Source organism: Numenius arquata, chromosome 1, assembly GCF_964106895.1.
Source record: "Numenius arquata chromosome 1, bNumArq3.hap1.1, whole genome shotgun sequence".
NCBI classification, from domain to species: Eukaryota; Metazoa; Chordata; class Aves; order Charadriiformes; family Scolopacidae; genus Numenius; species Numenius arquata.
The window spans coordinates 91,822,453-91,836,457 of NC_133576.1; positions in this window are offsets into that span (position 1 = coordinate 91,822,453).

Consider the following 14,005-nt stretch of genomic DNA (forward strand, 5'->3'; position numbering starts at 1 on the left):
GACTACATAAAAGCACACAAATTGGGTGAGTGCATTCTATTAAAACAGGGTATTCCATCAATTTTAATTTGTAAAGGGGTAATTAATGATATCTTACACAGTTTTTATATTTTCCAGTTGAATATTTCTAACAATTTCAACATTACAATGTTCAAGGGTAGAACTGATTGCATGAGAGAAGGGAAAAAAAGGATAGAGGAAGAAGGGAAGGAAGAAAAGGGAAAGAAAGGATGGATAGACCAGACAAAATAATCAAAAACTGTTTAATGTCACAGTCCATGTAGCTCTTGGACAAGGAGAGTGGTGCCGTAACCTGCCATAGCAAAGCAAGCCTGAGATACAACTCAACCAAGGACCCAGAGGAATACTTGCCAGCAACTCTGACTGCAGTAGAAACACTGGAGCCATGCAGGACAAAGCTCTGAGACCATGTCCTTGTCGTTGAACTTGGGACAAATCAGCTCTATTTTGCACCCTGATTAGGGCCACAGTCTACAATGACCCATCCTTACCAGAGCTTTGAACGAACAGGAGTGCCTTTGCCTTGGCAGCTGCCTGCAAGGATAGGTGTGTAGGAGCATGACTGCCCTGATACCTGCAGCCAGATGTCACAACATTTGGTGCATGGTGTGGGGGCACGTTAAACCTGATGAAAGCCATGAACCAACCCTGCCACTTCAGTGTCACAGCTGCACCTATGGCAGTGGGAGACAGCCTTTACACCACTGCTGATAAAGTAACACTATTAAAAAGCAGTCTGCAACCTATGCACAACTTTTCATCTCAAAAACTGTATCAGTCTGTAAAAAAGACAATTCCAAAAGTGAAGCTTCTTACAGAATTCTTACAGAATTACAGAAATGTGAAATATGAATAATTAAATGCATTTGTTATCAGAACTCCAAGGCCTTACATAAAATGAGAGGGAAAATTATGTTCTTCATGAAAAAATAAACCAGAATATATTAGAATATAAGAAATAGCTTTACTTGCTTTAAGCAGATGGTTCCAAATTAATGTTGGGGAATAAATAGATGTTTATAGGCAGTATTTTGTCACCTTACTTAAAATAAATATTTTAGGAATATATATTTTCTAATTAACAAATATATAAAATAAAATATGTACAAAATTAACCTTCAAAGCTATTGGTACTAGAATAAAAGTGGTTATAGGAGACCAATTGCCAAAGTACAGAACATTACATAATTTTTAAAATTGCTATATTAATACCCTGGAAGACAAATATACAAGTGTATATTAACAAAAGATCATATCTTTTAAAATAATCCTTGAATTAAAAAAAAAACAATTAGAACTTCAGTTTTCATGTTCAAAATAGAACAAACTGGAAAAAAGTGGTTTTATTAATCTCAGGACTGCAGAGAAATTTGGACTTTCCCAACCAAATACTCCTGTGGGCTGAGAAAGCTAAAGGTCAGCTATCAAAAAAAGCAAACACAAAAAAATCACCTTATTTTTAATCCATTCTCTTATTTTTCAAATGCATAAAAGTAACTGGCAAAATTATAACACTAAAAGTACCTTTTAATGTATCATGTTGAACAGGTATCAGAAAATGTACAAAACTCTTACTTGTTCTGAAAAGAAATCAATATTTTATCATAGTTAGTGAAGAAAAATATAGCAATTTGTGTCCAGTATAATGGTGTTAATATAGTTGGATCTAATTATTAGTGACTTATCTTGAACTCTTCCTATTTCTGCAACTGTCAAGAAGAACTGAGAATGAATAAGAAAAATTGATATAGATTCTAACTACGTAGAAGAAAATTAACACAGCTATCTGGGCAAAGAACTTTTTTATAGGAGAGAAGCAATGTGAATGTCCAATGACAAAGAAAGTACAGAACCCTATTTTTTTAACCTGTAAAGATATATTGAAGTGTCAGAAATAGCAAAATAAAAAGCTGTTTTAGATTTCCTTAATTACAGTAAGTTAAATTTTCCTCCTTTCTCTCATTTTACTGTCTTTTTTTCTTTCTTTCTTTATAGATTCAGGCTGATTTTCTTCTGTTTGCTTGCTGAGGATGGTTGCACTCATATGTGTGTATGTGCATAGCATACCTCTAGGCCTCCTGTGTTAATCCTAAGAGTACCAATTATACAAAATTCTTATCTGACAAACACACACTGAGAACATTTGTCTTTCGGATTAGCAGTGTTTTGATACTGATAAACAGAAAATCTTCCAAGAGTCATCGACTTCCATATATTAATTACTTTTTACTGTATTGTTTGTCAGTTATGGTAGAAGGATCCTTTCTGAGGCATGAAAACAGTTTAGGAAACAGGCCAATACTGACAGACTTTTAAAGGGTGCGCTGAAGAAGATGCTTTGAAAGTTTGTTTCTGTTTGTTTGTGTTTTTTTTTTTAATCTATCAACATGACATTATCAATGATTAGGGTACAAGAAAGTGTTTAGGCTTAGATTTACTGACGTAGGATTTCGAATGACTTTGTGTACATGGATTTTCATGAGTGCACACATTGTTGCTGTCTTACCAGATTTCTCAACGCAGGAAGAAATTAAAGAGCTGACAAAGACAAAAGCTTTTAGTATCACCAAAATTATTAATTTATTTTAATCTCTTTCTTATTAAGTGTTGACATGCCAACAAACCTTTACAACTATAATATAAAATGTTCTTGATTCTGACTATGCAGCATAAATAATGGAGGGGAAGAAAGGCTGTAGAGCTATGACAGTATTTTTTGCAGGGAATATCAGGGCAGGAGGAGGGAAAAGAGACAATAATATATTCTACCTGAACTGCAAGTACATATTTAAGTAGATTGTGTAATCGGAAAAGGTGTTCAAAATAGGAGTTTTCTGTCCTGACTTTAATTACTGGTAGTTCAAAGGCCTTTGTTGAAATGTCTATTACAGAGGGTTAAGCTCCTGAAAAAAAAATTAGGAAAAGAAATGGATGCTGACAAATGTTTTATAGGGAAGTAGATTGGGAAGAATGCATTATGGTATAAAAAAATCAATCAGTGGAAAGCCTGAAACATGAAGCTTGATCTCACTGGCTATATACCTCTATTCAGTTTTCTCTTAAAATATGTTAGTCTAAAAAACCCATCTCTACAATTTGTTTAAGTAATATTTTCCATGCACTGGCTACATGCTGTTAGGGAAAGTAGTTTATTTTTTCTCTTGTTTTTCTACTATAAATGTCAGAAGACTGGACCGACTTGTTTTGTACTCTTAATAACCTCATCATTACATGTTCCCTACACTTGAAGGAGAAAATACTGCTTTGCTTTGGTTATTTTTTTAGTTTGTTGTTTTGTTTTGTTTTTCCTGTTTTTACTCATCTTTATTATCCTTGTATCCTTTTAATCTCAGCATTTGCTTCTGGTTAAGTGTAAGAATGCGAGTGGAACATAGTAATTCTCTCTCTGTGGTGGGAATGTTTAATTGAAGCTAATGGAGTCCATTTATATTGGGACCTGGTTCAAAGTCTTTACAGTGTAAATACATATTATTTGTATTCACTTAGACACTCAAATTACTTCATTACTGCATCTGCACAATGGTAAAACTCTTTCATTAAGCTATACATAATGACTTTGAGATATTTTTACTTCAAAAGATAATGTAAATTCAGAGGCCATCTGATTATTTTTTAAATACTCACACATTTTTTAGGAAATTTGGCTTTTACTTACAATACCTTAAAAACACATCATGTTTTCCTATTTGGGTTTGTAAGCATTTTGTTTTCTTTTTTTTTTTTTCAGTCCAAAAACTGAAAAAATGTACAAGGATCTATGTCTCACAAATGTTTATAATTCATAAAAATCTGATATTAGTAAGTAGAATAAATCCAAAATACTCAATGTATAATAAAATTTCCCAACTAATTATAAATGAGTGATTTTGCATTCTTATTCAGGTCACTTAGAGGAGAAGATTGTTCCTTTTTAAAAATTATTAGTATTTTATAGTTTTATGATCCTAGTAAAGTATAAGTCCGCATGTTGTAAGTGAACAGAATATTTTGATTATATATATAAAACAACTAATGATGAGTTAAACTATAATCAATATATTACTAAATACTTTATTATTCTTTGCCTTCTCAAGTGAATTAAAATTGGTCTCAATCTGACAGGGGGAGGATCCCAGTTCATGTTTCTTGTAAACAAAATATAGAGGAATATTTACAAATTAGTGTGGCACTACCACTAGAAAAACAGCATAACATATGAGTCTAATAAAGAATCAGACATCTAGATGGTTGGAACTTAGACATATGTGATTAGGTGTGTATTCTCTGGACCTCCTTTGTTGTATTAATGGAGTTTCCATAAGTTGGCTTGCGGGGCTTAGGTGCATCGACATTTTCCTATGGACAGCAACGCAGAAGGCATCTTCCTCTATGCTTCTATAATGGTTTTGGTGGGATAGAGAGATAGAGTTAGTTTTCTTCATAGTGGCTTGTATGGGGCTGCCTTTGATTTGTGACCAAAACAGTGATGACAATGCAGGGATGTTTTTGTTATTGCTGAGCGGTGCTTACAGAGAGTCAAGGTTTTTTCTGTCTCCCACCACCCCACCAGTGAGTAGACTGGGGGTGCACAAGAAGTTGGGAGGGAGCACAGCCAGGACAGCTGACCCCAACTGACCAAAGGGATATACCACACCATATGACATCATGCTCACCAATATAAAGCAGAGGAAAGAAGGAAGGAGGGGACATTCGGAGTGATGTCATTTGTCTTTCCACATAACCATTATGTGAGATGAAGCCCTGCTTTCGTGGAGATGGCTGAACACCTGCCTGTTGATGGGAATAGAATCATAGAATCATAGAATTGTCTAGGTTGGAAGGGACCTTGCAGTCAATGAGTTCCTTATTTTGCTTTACTTGCGTGCATGGCTTTTGCTCTACCTATGAAACCTTCCCCATCCCACTGCGGGGTAGTGAGCAAGCAGCTGTGTGATTCTTAGCTACCAGCTGGGGTTAAACTAAGACATCTGAAGAAGAAGAAGGGCCTGACAAGAGACAGATTACAATTTAACACTGCCTATGATAACATGAGTAAAACAGACAATAAAAACAATTAAAAGGGGAAAAAGAAAAAAAAATAATGGGAAACTAGCCTTCTGGATTATCTCAAAGGTCCTTCTAATTCTCTATCTCTGACAGCAGTCAACAGAAAGAAAAGTATATATTATGTCCTGGGATATTTTCCCAGCCTCCAGCATTTTTTATTTTATTTTACTCAGGGATTTTCTGAGGCAGAGTTGGTTTCTAGGTATTACTGCCCTGAGTCCTATTAAATTACCTGAGCAGTTTACAAAAATCAACAGAAAATTTTAGCAGACATAGCATTTTGTAGCAAAGACTCCCATAGCTTTCCATAGCTTTGCTACTTCTTTTGGTGGAGAATTGTACACTGAAATGTTCATTCAGATTACGGGGACTTGAGTATGGTTGCAGGAAGGGGCTTTGTTGAAATGGTTCCACTATGTAAGAAAAAATAAAAGAAAAAAAACAAAAACCAGAAAAAATATTTTTTCCCTTCTCCTATTCCTATAATAAAACCCCAAAAGGGGAATTATCAGATCTTCACTTAATTTTTCATTAAAATATTTTCCAATTGAGGACATATTTTCAAAAATGTTAATATAATCTTGGACAGATGTGCCTATATGTTCAGTTTTTCCCTGCTGTTTCCACAGATGGTCTTGTTTCATCCCTTGACATCTTATATTTGATATTTAACATACAATGTTACTTTTAATTCTTTTTATAATTGATCATTTAATTTATCATTCATTCTACACAGGGTGTTTCTGAGAAGAGGTGAGGTGCTTAGTAAAGATTTGAGCGACATTTCTATGTATGAAGGATTCCTTAAATCAAACAGCAATATGTAGACCTCACCCTTCTTCCCTCACTACTTCCTCTTCATCTTTTTACATGTATTCTGGAACCTACTTCTGTATCTCTGTATATATCTTCTGTATTATACCATGCTTTATATGTATCTCATGTATAATATATCCACACTGTATAATTAAAAAAAACTTTGCAAAAACATTTAGGATATGGAAAATATTAGTATCTTTTGCTGTTTAAAATTTATTAGTCATGTACAAAATTTCTTCTGACTTGTGAAATACAAGGTAGAATAATTTAGCTCACTTCAGACCACCTAGCAATGGAATTTAACCAAAAAGGTAGGCAGAAGAGCTGTGAGAGATCCCTTTGCATGTATCAATGTCTTTGTTTATATATAATGTTGCAACTGCACTCTTAGATGCGAGAAATTAGTTATATGCCTTTGATTTTGACAGGGACAAAACTGGAGACTTTTTGTAAGGGACCTCCTTGTCCCAGCCAGGTGTTTGGCTGCTGGTTTCCCCAGGGCAGTGTTGGCAGGGTGCAGGTAGGTGACTTTGGATTAAGCTGCTGGGAAACAGCAGGGTGAGAAAGAGCTGGGAGAAGTGTTGCCTGACTCCAACTCATTTGATTGTTGCTTTTAAGCTCAGATGCCTGCCCGGGGACCTGGCTGGAGTGAGACTACAGCTGTCCCTCTGCCCAGCCACATGCCTCATCAATCCTGGGCCTGGCTGCCACGCACAACTTCCCATTTTTCCCTTGGCCTGCCTGGTTACTAAGGACTTTCCCAGCAATCACTGGGCTCCTGGCTGACCCCAGTCACTGTCCCTGTCTCATCCCTGCTCTCCTGGTTGGCTGCTGTGGGACTGAGCCTCTTAGTAAGTCACTGCCTTGATGACCTCCCTCACCTCCAGCTCTTGACCTCCCAGTTAATTGAAAATGTCTTTCAAAACTTCTAATATGATTTTTTGTTTATGTAATTTATATATATGTATGTATCTAATAACTCTGATACTTAAATATTTTGAGCAGATTTAAAACATCTTAGGGTAATTGTGTTGTATACAATGGAGATGGACTAGTATCCTTACACTGTGCTCCTCCCCTCCCCCAAAAAAGCCTTCTGATTATGAACTTAATATAAACAGAGCATGCCTGGATGTCTGTGTTTCTGTGTTTCATTATTGTCAATAACCCTGGTTTTAGGATACACAGAACAGTGTCTTGGTGGTTTTGCTGTGTTTAGTTCATGGGACTAGGGTCCTTCAGTCTGAATAAATGATGGACCAGGGATACCAGTTGAACTCTGTACTAATATACCCACAGGTATGGTGCAAAGAGGAAAGGCCAAGGGTTAAACTTTGATTTTAGGATCATAATTTCACAATTTTCACAGTGTGCAGTTTAAGCAATGAAGCTTAATTCAATTTCCAGCTCTATGTGTGTGCCCTCACCTAATAGACAATGTGAAGTAAATGTCTCTATAGCTATGACAGATTGTTTCCATAACAAATGGGATCCAGTATGCTCATACTGAGCAAACTACTAGGCGACCTCAGAAAAAATACACTTTCCTCTTAAGGAAGGAGGAAATTTCATGTAGATCAGTCTTTCATGGTGCCCCAGAGCATGACTTCAGCTTGGTCCCACACTTCCAAGCATGTCCTAAATCCAGGTGTAGCGCATAATTCATAACAACAGGCATGAACAAAACACAAATTCATCTCTGCAGAAAATCTCTGCCATGCACTAAGGTAGATGTATCCTGTACATGAAATGTGCTGACCCTTATAATTTAGACATGGTCTTTTCCATACAGTGAGCATAAAAGGAAAGTAGATCTCGGAAAACTGAATGATCCTAATGGATACATACAAGAGGAAAATCTTATGATGTAAATTATTTAAAGATCTTTTTTATTAGAAACAGGTGTCCTGAAAATGTGCATCATATGAATTGAAAGCCACTGTCATCCATCATTGATTTTAACAACTATTTTAACACTGATTTTAATTTTTGTACAAATAAGCTGCTTTTGTACTTCTGTGCACAACTGTCTTCTATCATTTGAACATTTAGTTCAAATTTACATTTTTACATAAAATTACATCTTAGTTTTTAGATTTCCTTTAGGATATATTTGACTCCCTTCAAATTTCTAAGAGTTTAAAAATGACATGGATGCTTTTAACCTTGATTATGACAGGCTGCTTCAGCAAAAAATATGTTCATTTCCATCTTAAAAGAAGGTTATCTGGTAAAAGTGTTTTAAATTTTAAAGGACTTTAAATAAAATTGATCCTTAACCAGTTATACCACAAAAATTCTAGCTTCCTTTAAAATATTGCTTGTTATAGTGAAGCTGTCACACAACTTTCAGCACTAATGAAAACAGCAGGCTGAAAGCTGCCTCGAAACCTCCTAATTTGATTTTGAATCTAAGATAGATATTATAAATTAATGAGTGCTCTTGAAAATGAGTTACCTAGTACATTATCCCAAGGTGTCATCAGTAATACTATAATAAAATTGTTACATTCTGCTTTCTCTAGCTTCTCTAACACAAAAACTTTTCATTGCTAATGAAATAAAAGCTTCTTGTTTCCTTGCTCATCCTATCTTTCATCTGCTTAATCTTTCATCCAGAAGACAATATTAGAAAAATCTGCTGTGGATTGGATAGATGTGGAATGAGGTGTCCACACCTCATATATTCAATACCCTTGACTGTATCTCAAGTGTTAACCTATAAAGTATTCCAGGAGATAATGTTTTTTTATTTTGAAAATTAATGTTTTAAAAGCAAGAATAGAGTATTTTTGGGTTTTGTTTTACTTTCATTTTTGGTCTTCTTTTTTTGACCCCAGCCTTTTACAATTCTTGATTCAGATTAGCTTCAGATACTGGTATTGGGGTGTCAGGCAACATCAAACTGAGAAAAAACTGGAACAAGATCTCCCATTCCCTTGGCATTTGGTATAAGGAGTAAGGTTATTCTTAGTAAAGGATTCAACTACTTTGTTTTCCACTGATATTTCTAATTTAACTCAGTTAGTTTTCCTATGCATAATCACTTCAGTGTAGTATGAGTGCGCCTATAAACTTGGTCTTTAATGTCTATTTAAAGAAATGAATTCCGATCTCACCAAAGCAATGCAGAATCCAAATTTAAGTAATGGTACACTCTGGGTTACAGCCTGAAAGATGTCTTGGGCACAGATTGGGACAGCCATATTCCAGATACATTTAAATTAGAGTGCATTTTGTCAGTCTGGCCTTAGATTTCAGAAGTTAGTAGTTCTCATACATTTTTGGTGGCCTTTTATGATACTGCCACAGACTTGGTGGACAAGGGCAGAGCAACAGACATCATCTACCTGGACTTATGCAAAGCATTTGACACTGTCTCACAGGACATCCTGGTCTCAAAACTGGAAAGTCATGGATTTGATGGATGGACCACTCGGTGGATAAGGAACTGGTTGAATGGCCGCACTCAAAGGGTTGTGGTCAATGGTTCAATGTCCAAGTGGCAGCCAGTGATGAGTGGAGTTCCTCAGGGGTCGGTACTGGGACCAGTGCTGTTCAACATCTTTGTTGGAGACATGGACAGTGGCATAGAGTGCACCCTCAGCAAGTTTACTGACAACACCAAGCTCAGTGGTGCGGTCAACACATTGGAGGGCAGGGATGCCATTCAGAGGGACCTGGACAGGCTTGAGAGGTGGGCTCGTGCAAATCGCATGAAGTTCAACCAGGCCAAGTGCAGGGTCCTGCACCTGGGACATGGCAATCCCAGGCACAAATACAGGTTGGGCGGAGAATGGCTGGAGAGCAGCCCTGAGGAGAAGGACTTGGGAGTGCTCGTGGATGAGAAGCTCAACATGAGCCGGCAGTGCGCACTGGCAGCCCAGAAAGCCAACCGCATCCTGGGCTGCATCAAGAGAAGTGTGGCCAGCAGGTCGCAGGAGGTAATTCTACCCCTCTACTCTGAGCTCATGAGACCCCACCTGGAATACTGTGCCCAGCTCTGGAGTCCTCAACACAGGAAGGACATGGACCTGTTGGAACAGGTCCAGCAGAGGGCCACGAAGATGATCAGAGGGATGGAGCACCTTCCCTATGAAGACAGGCTCAGAGAGCTGGGGTTGTTCAGCCTGGAGAAGAGAAGGCTCCACGGAGACCTTATAGCAGCCTTCCACTATCTGAAGGGAGCCTCCAGGAGAGCCGGAGAGGGACTCTTTGTCAGGAGATGTAGTGACAGGACAAGGGGTAATGGTTTTAAATTGGAAGAGGGGAGATTTAGATAAGATACCAGAAAGAAATTCTTTCCTGTGAGGGTGGTGAGGCACTGGAACAGGTTGCCCAGGGAAGTTGTGGATGCCCCATCCCTGGAAGTGTTCAAGGCCAGGCTGGATGGGCCTTTGAGCAACCTGGTCTAGTGGAGGTGTCCCTGCCCATGGCAGGGGCGTTGGAACTCGATGATCTTTAAGGTCCCTTCCAACTCTCTAACCATTCTATGATTCTATAATTTATACTTATAATGCATCTCATTATTTTAAACACTTTTAATAACTGCTTTGAAGAAGATTCTTCAAATATTATTCAAGTGAGATAGATATTGATGATCATTTTTTTACTAAATTGAAAAGACAAGAGTAAGGTGATATTCTATACAGATATTTCGGTAAACAGTCTGCAAAATTATTCATTTCTTTGATTTTTCCAAAGTGTTTATCTGTTACATTTCATTAGTTAAATTTTTCCTATTTGGAAATGGCTTTTTAAAGAAAACTGAGAAACTTAGGGTTTTTTTTGTGGGAATCAATTGCTAACAACAAGGACTGACTTCAGTTGATGGGCCCATTTAAACAATTTTCTTATTGCTTGATTTGAAATGACATTAGAAAGTAACGTAAGTGGGAAAAATAAAATGCCATCTTCACTTTGATACTAATCTTCCCAACTCTTTTTCATTTAAGACACTATTTTAAATTCTACCTTATATAAAATTGACAATATGTTATTGCAGTCTTTCAAAGCACACACTTTGCACAAATCATTTCGGTACACTGGGAGATAAGCTTGCATTTCTAATAAACCAGAGTTGCAGCAAGCTGTTTCACAGTAATGAAAACTGCACTGAACAAATTATTTCTATATTTCAATGTGCCTTAATTGCTGTTTTCCCATCTGACTTTCTTCACATCAGGAACCTGGGTATCATTGAATAGGCTCAAGCTGATGAGAAAGAAAATGCCAAGAACTTCAGAATACGCTGTACCTGCAAAATTCTCACAAGAGTTTTGCTTCTTTTAACAAAAGAAAGAATGAGGAGCTGTAGTATTACAAAATGATTTGATAGCTGCTGCAGACTCTGTATTCTTTTATTAGGAGCAGATTCAGACTAAATGATGTTGGGGAAAAAAAAAAAAAGGAAAACAACAGAACATCTTAAAAACATCAAAGCTTGCAGTTATGGCAGCAGGCTTTTAATTTTTCCCTCTTTTTCCACCAGATGCTTCTAAAATAGAGTAATTGGTTAAAATGAATTGTTTTCTGAAGTGGTACTCCAGACAATAATCTTTTTTAAGCTCACTGGGGACCATATACAATCATGCTAATCTTATGACAAGACTTAGTCTTTTATTATTTCTTCAACATAAGTTGTGATCAATAATGTTGTGTTTGGTTTTTTTTTTTTGGGGTTTTTTTTTTTTTTTGTCTGGATATTTGTCATTGACTTTTGCTGCCTCAGTGTTTTGAGTATATGCTGCTTTTTAGGTTCTCATATTTTATATCATCCTTTCCTTGACTCTGTATCTACAGAAACTGTGAGTGAAGTCATTCTTTTCAGTGGCATCTTAGTGGAAGAGAGCCTTATCTTTCCACAGAAATCAGTTTCTAAAAATCCATGGATACCTATTTTATCAATCTTTTCTGGGAAATTAGTTGAAGTTTAGACAGCTCCGTGCCTGAAACACAGTTTATATTTAATAAGTCATTAACTTCCTTTTGAATATATGTGATGATATGACAGATGAAGAAAGAGGAAGGGGAGACATCCAGAATTATGTTTTTTGTTTTCCCAAGTAACAGTTATGAATGATGAAGCATTGCTATGCTTTATATATTATATTATATTATATTATATTATATTATATTATATTATATTATATTATAATCACTTATCACATATTGCATATCACATACTTCATGTTAGTCAATGACTACTCTTGTATGAGTAAGTTGGGTAAGAGGAACAGCACAGAGATACAAGTAGAGAATTCACATAATTCGGCCTATTATACAAACCACATTTGTCATTGTTCTCATCTTCACAGGAAAGTTATAGTGAAGTAAATTGCCTAATTAGATTAAATTAAGGTTTCATTTGGGCTACCCCTGGAGTAAGATGTGATCTTCACATGAATTTTGTGATGAAAACATGGCTTTCTGTTCTTGAAGTAAGATTCATTTAAAGTCACTTTTACCTCAGCAGCACACATCCAAGCACAAGCAATTCCCTGGTTAAGATGAATACCATAACTCTGCTTTTTTGTTTCCCATGGCAATTACTTTTTGGTGTTTTTATAAGACAAAAAAATATCTATATAAAAATTAAGTGTTAGTGCATTTTATATTAGTAGCATAGTTATATGGACTACTCCAAATTCCTTGTGAATATATTTTGCTTTTATCTTCAAGATGCAAGGATAAATAAATTGACATGTTTAGTGGGAAAGATGGGGCTGGATTTTCTCCTTACATCCTAGTGAATCAATAAGGCTGCAAGAGCTATCTTGTAGAATAGAGACTCATAAAATATTTTAAAAGCAGAAAACATTTGTTTGTAGTTTTCTTTCAACACAGCAGAATTAGGATGTTTATTTTCTTTTATTCACAAAGAAATCCTTTACAAAGCAATACAATGTAAAATAAAATTTTCCCAGTTGAAGTACTGTAGATTTAATTCTCATCTGTAAAGAAAAACAAGATATTATTGCCTTGACAGATGGTTTCATCAGTGCATAGAATGTATACAACTATGCATCCTGACTTCACACGCTTCTTATGAGAGACTCATATTTAGTCTTGCTCTCAAACTTAACTGATATCCTGAGTTGAAGTTAATCAAAGGAAAATGCTATTCAAAAGATAATTGAGCAGGGGAATAGATCTGGATGAAACTTCTGTTTATCATTTCACAGGGACAGCATAGACAAGAAAACAATCTATGGAAAAAAAAAAAAATGTTTGAAAACTTACATCCTCCAGTCAGTTTTCACAAATATATCAGTATTTTGACTCTGGAAAGGAAACAAGAAAACAGGGTTCTATAAGAATAAGAAAACTGTATTTACCTCTCTCCAGAAGATGTGATGTTTTTCTCCTGATCTGGCTAAATTGTGATTTTTCAGAAGTGATCCAAACTTCATGTCTCAGCAATTTATAATTAGGTGCTATAGAAGTCAATGTATGACATTTTACTGCTTGGTCACACACAGAATATCTTCAGGAATGGTTAGATTTACATGGATATGACTAACTAGAATCCAATATAAGGACTTCATATAGACCCATGTTCATCAAATATTTGGAGTAAATATTTCAATTAGACAGTTTATTAAAGACCAAATCATCCTAAATACTTTTCTTCTATGCAACCAACCACTTATGATTTGTTGGTATCTACACTTGTTTCAATAATACCTAAATTCTCAGATTTCTGGAAAATGTGAAGTTTTATTGATTAGTATATTTCTTTTAAGGTCTGAAGAGAATTATCCCACTAATAGTTATACAGTTATTATTACAAAATCCATTTTTTGGCTTTCATCAGGTACCTAAAAACACATACAAAAATAAGTGTGCCAGGAAGGCATTACACAGTATTATAATTGTATACTATTTCACAAATACCTTAGTCTTTCTTTAGTTTTAATACAAATACATATCAGCTAGGCTTTGAGTTAAGCCCTTATATGGAAGAAAAGCATTATAAACTTTCAGGGACAAAAGCCTTAGATTTTATAATTTTGCAAATGTCCCAGTACGATCCAGCTACAGGATTTCATGAAGGAAGTGGGGGGTAATTGAAAGGTCTAGCTTCAAAAACAATTGA